The sequence below is a fragment of the Oncorhynchus mykiss genome, chromosome 15 (assembly GCF_057628025.1).
Source record: "Oncorhynchus mykiss isolate SJ-2025 chromosome 15, ASM5762802v1, whole genome shotgun sequence".
In the NCBI taxonomy this organism is placed as follows: domain Eukaryota; kingdom Metazoa; phylum Chordata; class Actinopteri; order Salmoniformes; family Salmonidae; genus Oncorhynchus; species Oncorhynchus mykiss.
The window spans coordinates 45741733-45748235 of NC_143036.1; the positions used below are offsets into that span (position 1 = coordinate 45741733).

The window sequence follows — 6503 nt, forward strand, 5'->3', positions numbered from 1 at the left end:
GTCTGTTAGTTACAATGTGTAACCATTGATGTCCCAGGACCAAGATTGGTAAAAACTGTTGAAGTGTATAATTGTAATGCAGACACAGCATCATTCAAAGACTGGAATTTGATTCTCCTGGTATTGGATATGACCTGAACTGCACCTTTATTTGCTAAGGTAGAGTACATGATCAGTGAATATATTAAATGTACAGGCTACAATGTGGGGATGCTTGATAATACCTACATGTATATACCTTTCAGATCTGCCAATCATTCCACCACTGTCTGACAGCCTTACCCAGAAGACACTGGGCCTATCAAGACTGACAAAGCAGAGATGGGTGGCAGACAAGGAAAAATAAATAAAACATGCACTCACACACATTATCCACAATGTAAATAAGTTGTAAAGACTTGTTTATTTAGTGATCGCACCATTTTATTTTAGGATTGGAGATATCTACGCCTTCATATCCATTCTCTATCTATGAAACCAAAGTGTGATTGATAATATTGTAAAAGACTATGGCTTAATGTGTGCTTTCCCTCTCACATACACCCAATGTAAATAAATTGTAATAACTTGTTTATTTTATGTATGCTCCATTTTATTTGAGGAAAATATCTGCAATAAAGTACATTCACAGTTAAAGCGGTCTTTGTTTTTTTTTTATATTTCTCTGAATACAATGTAACCAGAAGGAAGTTGGCAGACCTGCAACACTTGGACTGTGTGTAGGTTTTGTGATCTGGAGCTGAAAAATAGAGAGATGGGGAGGAAGAGTGCAGTTTAAAGGTTTATCATTAATAACTGTCAATTCTATAATGAATACATATTAGAATAATACAATTAAAGTCGGACATTTACATACACCTTAGCCAAATACATTTAAACTGTTTCACAATTCCTGACATTTAATCCTAGTAAAAATTCCCTGTCTTGGGTAGGTTAGGATCACCACTTTATTTTAAGAATGTGAAATGTCAGAATAATAGTAGAGAATGATTTATTTCATTACATTCCTAGTGGGTCAGAAGTTTACATATACTCAATTTGTAGGGTATCTGACCTAAAACAGGGCATTTTTACTAGGATTAAATGTCAGGAATTGTGAAAAACTGAGTTTAAATGTATTTAGCTAAGGTATGTAAACTTCCGACTTCAACTGTAGATACTTTTGTACCGGTTTCCTCTAACATCTTCACAAGGTTCTTTGCTATTGTTGTTTATGGTGGTTTTGGAGCAGTGGCTTCTTCCTTGCTGAGCGGCCTTTCAGGTTATGTCGATATAGGACTCGTTTTACTGTGGATATAGATACTTTTGCATCGGTTTCCTCCAGAATCTTCACAAGGTCCTTTGTTGTTCTGGGATTGATTTGCACTTTTTGCACCAAAGTACGTTCATCTCCAGGAGACAGAACGCGTCTCCTTCCTGAGCGGTATGACGGCTGCATGGTCCCATGGTGTTTATACTTGTGTAATCAAGTAGTGCACCAAGGAGGGAACGAACCGTGTCTCAAAAGCAGCAGAAAAGGTCAAATAAGGTCACCAAAATTTCCGTTACGCCAATACACGACTGGCCCCCGCGTGGGTTAACTGCCTTGTTCAGGGGCAGAACAACATTTTTACCTTGTCAGCTCGGGGATTACTGGCCCAACGCTCTAAACCACTAGGCTACCTGCACTTATAACCAGGTGTAGCAGGATTCACTCCATGGTGCTGAAAAAGCTCTGCTGTTTATGTAGGCCCTAACAGTTTGTGCTCACTGTTATAGTGCAATTAATGTATTATTTAGTGTTATGTTTTAGATGCATACAGCAAAGCCACATGTTGATTTTTTTTTTTTTGTTGCACCAAGATTTACATGCTAAAATCACCACTGTCTGTGGGTGTCACTGAGTAGGCTGATTAGCCCATTTAATTGACCCAAGATCCATAGATTAAAAGACTGAATTGTGAGGTAATTTCCCCCAGTTAAAGTCCTACAAGAGCTATGACGCTAATAATTGTGATAACTCTTCACAGTTGTGTTCTGTCAGTGGAGGCTGGTGACTTGAAACATTGAGGAGGATGGGAGACCCACGGTATAGGCACGGAACGCACAGAGATGAAAATGCGTGTTTCAAAAATCAAAGACTTTTAGCCTAAAGCATTTAATAAACACATTTACAGTACAATATTATGGGGAATGTGAATGAGAGGGCTACTTACACAGTGTTGGGAATGGATCACAGCAGTGATTGAATGAGGGTATGAGGCATGAGTTGGGGTGTTCAGAGGCTTGACCTCAGTGCAGGACAGTGGTTGAGGTGTTCATAGTCTTCAGTACAGGACATCATGGATGGATGGTGTTGGAGAAGAGCTCAAATCTTCCACTGAGGGCAGGACAGGATTTGACTGGGAAGACAAAACACAATACACTACACAGTTAGACAAAAGAGCTAAGAATGAGTTAGTCCAAGAGAGGAGTAAAATCATTGATGTGTAATAATGTGATCATGTTTGTGTGTGTGATTGACTCTACATACAGTACAGTAATGAGAGAAAATTATAGGGGCACTCACAGAACTTGGAGAGGAAACATTCAGTGTGCCAGTTGATGAACGGGCACATGTGACATGGCTTCAGTTTATGTCAGGAGACAGTTTACAATGGTAGAGGAGTGGAGGGGTCATCACCTCTTGATCAGGGAAGAGGAGGGAACTTAGCTGTAAATACAAATAGCAGATGCATTCCATTACAGCTGCATCATCGTAGGTTTGGGCAATGAGTTTCTCCATGAAGTTAACCGCCAACATCTCCAAATTACAATGCTTGTCTTTCATAATTTGGTCAGATATACAGTGGGGAGAACAAGTATTTGATAACCTGCAAAATCGGCAGTGTTTCCTACTTACATAGCAAGTAGAGGTCTGTAATTTTTATCATAGGTACACTTCAACTGTGAGGGGAATCTAAAACAAAAATCCAGAAAATCACATTGTGTGATTTTTAAGTAATTAATTTGCATTTTATTGCATGACATAAGTATTTGATCACCTACCAACCAGTAAGAATTCCAGCTCTCACAGACCTGTTAGTTTTTCTTTAAGAAGCCCTCCTGTTCTCCACTCATTACCTGTATAAAAGACACCTGTCCACACACTCAAACAGACTCCAACCTCTCCACAATGGCCAAGACCAGAGAGCTGTGTAAGGACACCAGGGTTAAATTGTAGACCTGCACAAGGCTGGGATGGGCTACAGGATTATAGGCAAGCAGCTTGGTGAGAAGGCAACAACTGTTGGCGCAATTATTGGAAAATGGAAGAAGTTCAAGATGACGGTCAATCACCCTCGGTCTGGGGCTCCATGCAAGATCTCACCTCGTGGGGCATCAATGATCATGAGGAAGGTGAGGGATCAGCCCAGAACTACATGGCAGGACCTGGTCAATGACCTGAAGAGAGCTGGGATCACAGTCTGAAAGAAAACCATTATTAACACACTACGCCATCATGGATTAAAATCCTGCAGCCTACGCAAGGTCCCCCTGCTCAAGCCAGCGCATGTCCAGGCCCGTCTGAAGTTTGCCAATGACCATCTGGATGATCCAGAGGAGGAATGGGAGAAGGTCATGTGGTCTGATGAGACAAAAATAGAGCTTTTTGGTCTAAACTCCACTCGCCGTGTTTGGAGGAAGAAGAAGGATGAGTGCAACCCCAAGAACACCGTCCCAACCGTGAAGCATTGAGGTGGAAACATCATTCTTTGGGGATGCTTTTCTGCAAAGGGGACAGGACGACTGCACCGTATTGAGGGGAGGATGGGTGGGGCCATGTATCACGAGATCTTGGCCAACAACCTCCTTCCCTCAGTAAGAGCATTGAAGATGGGTCGTGGCTGGGTTTGCACACACTGCAGCAGGGATTTTGACCCACTCCTCCATACAGACCTTCTCCAGATCCTTCAGGTTTCGGGGCATGACAATGACCCGAATCACACAGCCAGGGCAACTAAGGAGTGGCTCTGTAAGAAGCATCTCAAGGTCCTGGAATGGCCTAGCCAGTCTCCAGACCTGAACCCAATAGAAAATATTTGGAGGGAGCTGAAAGTCTGTATTGCCCAGCGGCAGCCCGGAAACCTGAAGGATCTGGAGAAGGTCTGTATGGAGGAGTGGGCCAAAATCCCTGCTGCAGTGTGTGCAAACCTGGTCAAGAACTACAGAAAACGTATGATCTTTGAAAATTGCAAACAAAGGTTTCTCTACCAAATATTAAGTTCTGCTTTTCTGATGTATCAAATACTTATGTCATGCAATAAAATGCAAATTAATGACTGATTTTCTGGATTTTTGTTTTAGATTCCATCTCTCACAGTTGAAGTGTACCTATGATTTAAAAAAAATTACAGACCTCTACATGCTTTGAAGTAGGAAAACCTGCAAAATCGGCAGTGTATCAAATACTTCCTCTCCCCACTGTGCTTGGATGTGTAGTGTCAGCATTTTTTGCTGGCATATCATGCCTAAGTCTGCTAATCTTGCCAATTAAAAAATAATTTAAGTATTGGGCAATATCAGTGGGTTTTGTGATGAATGAGCCATCTGATTCAATGAATGATGGAGTGGAGTTTAACTTTTTGCCCAAAATGTAATTTAAGGTGCTCCAAAGCGTTTTACTATCATTCTTTAAGTAATTTATTGTTTCTTCTTTTAATTCAGTTTAGTCACATGATTTCTCAAATTTACAGTACGTTTGCCAATCGGTTGTACAGCCAGACATATTTGCCATCTCTTTTGCCTCATCCCTCTCAAACATACACGTTTTCAATTCTTCATCGAGCCACAAGGATTTAACCGTTTTTTGTCATTGTCTTAATGGATGCATGCTTATTAGTAACTAGGATAATAATTTCATAAATATGTCAAGTGCAGCGTCTGGTTCCTCATCATTACACTCCACAGACCAACAAATATTATGCACATTAACAACATAGCAATCACTACAAAACGTATTGTATGACCTCTTATACGCAATATTTGGCCCAGCCTTTGGAACTTTGGTTTTCCTAGATATAGCTACTATATTGTGATCACTTCATCCGATGGATTTCGATACTGATTTCAAACTAATTTCTGCAGCATTAGTAAAGATATGATCAATACACGTTGAGGATTTCATTCCTGTACTGTTTGTAACTACCCTGGTAGGTTGATTGATAACCTGAACCAGGTTGCAGGTACTAGTTACAGCTTGAAGCTCTCTCTTGAGTGGGCATCCTAATGAAAGCCAGTCAATATTTAAAATCAGAAAGTATACCGCTGTACTGATATCACATACACTATCAAGCATTTCACACGTTATCCAGATACTAACTGTTAGCACTTGGCAGCTTCCTACCAGAATGGGCTTTAGGTGAGGCATTTGAACCTGTAGCCATATTACTTCAACAGGAGATATTCTCTAAGCTTTACCACGATGTGGTTCTAAATATAGACCGCAACACTTTCTGGCATTTTTGTCTTTACTGTAAATGTTATAACCTTCTAATGCTACCACTGTATCAAAGGTATTATCTAAGTGAGTTTCAGAGGTTGTCAGAATATGAATGTCATATGTTACTAACAAATGGTTGATTTTGTGAAACTTGTTTCTTAAGCAACATATGTTAACCTGGGCTATTTGTAACACTTTTCTGGGATGCTTGATTATTTTTATTGCTTTCTGGGAAGCTTAGCAGAGGTAGACATGCTCGGGTTATTTTTGATAGTGCAGGGTGGGCTGCACAAAGTAGACTTCCTACTAGGGCACACCACCTCAGTGCTAATAGTATTACTCTGGTTCATCGGCATATGCTTACTGCATACAGTAGCTTTAGGATCCGCATAGGCATTCCGGGCAGTAAGAGAGACATATCTATTATGTTAACATCCCAGGTGCGTATTTTTCCAAGGCACTACCCAATCTTGGGGGTTCGGATCATAACATGGCTCAGCTCCTCCAAGTCTACAAAGCGCGTCTGCAGTGAGAGATTGCCAAAAAAGTGGAGATTAAAAGCTGGACTCCTGAAGTCCTCCAAGGCTGTTTTGAGTCCACTGACTGGGAGGCCCTGATAGACAGCGCCGATGACCTGGAAGAGGCAGCGGATACCGTCTCTGAGTACATCCATTCTGTGAGGATCTCGTTATTCCCAAAAATCAAATAATTATCTTTCCCAATAATAACCAGTGGGTAACTCGGGAATTAAAAGAGCTCCTCGTCCAGAAAAAAGGATGTTTAAATCAGGTGGCAATAAAGAGGAAAGGAAAAATACTCAGAGGCAACTTAAAAGCCAAAGGAGTGCAAGGCAGCATACAAAGACAAATTAGAGAACCTTTTCAAGGACAAGGACAGTAGGAAAGCCTGGAAAGGGCTACAAACCAAAGAGACATTATGACTGTCGAAAATTACCTTGCTTTGCAAATGATTTGAACAGTTTCCATTGTAGGTTTGACATGTGTGATTTTATAATCGCAGCAGAAAGTGGCCTTGGACAGTA

At 40.9% G+C, this 6503-nt stretch overlaps 1 long non-coding RNA gene across 1 annotated transcript; it reads right to left on the reverse strand.

Moving 5' to 3' along the window:
- Window positions 1–570: 570 nt before the first annotated feature.
- On the reverse strand, window positions 571–3499 carry LOC118938920 (uncharacterized). Its single transcript, XR_005036314.2, has 3 exons — window positions 2549–3499; window positions 2196–2381; window positions 571–739 (listed from the first exon to the last, which is right to left on the reverse strand). It is a non-coding gene; the product is annotated as an uncharacterized LOC118938920 (long non-coding RNA).
- Window positions 3500–6503: the final 3004 nt, after the last annotated feature.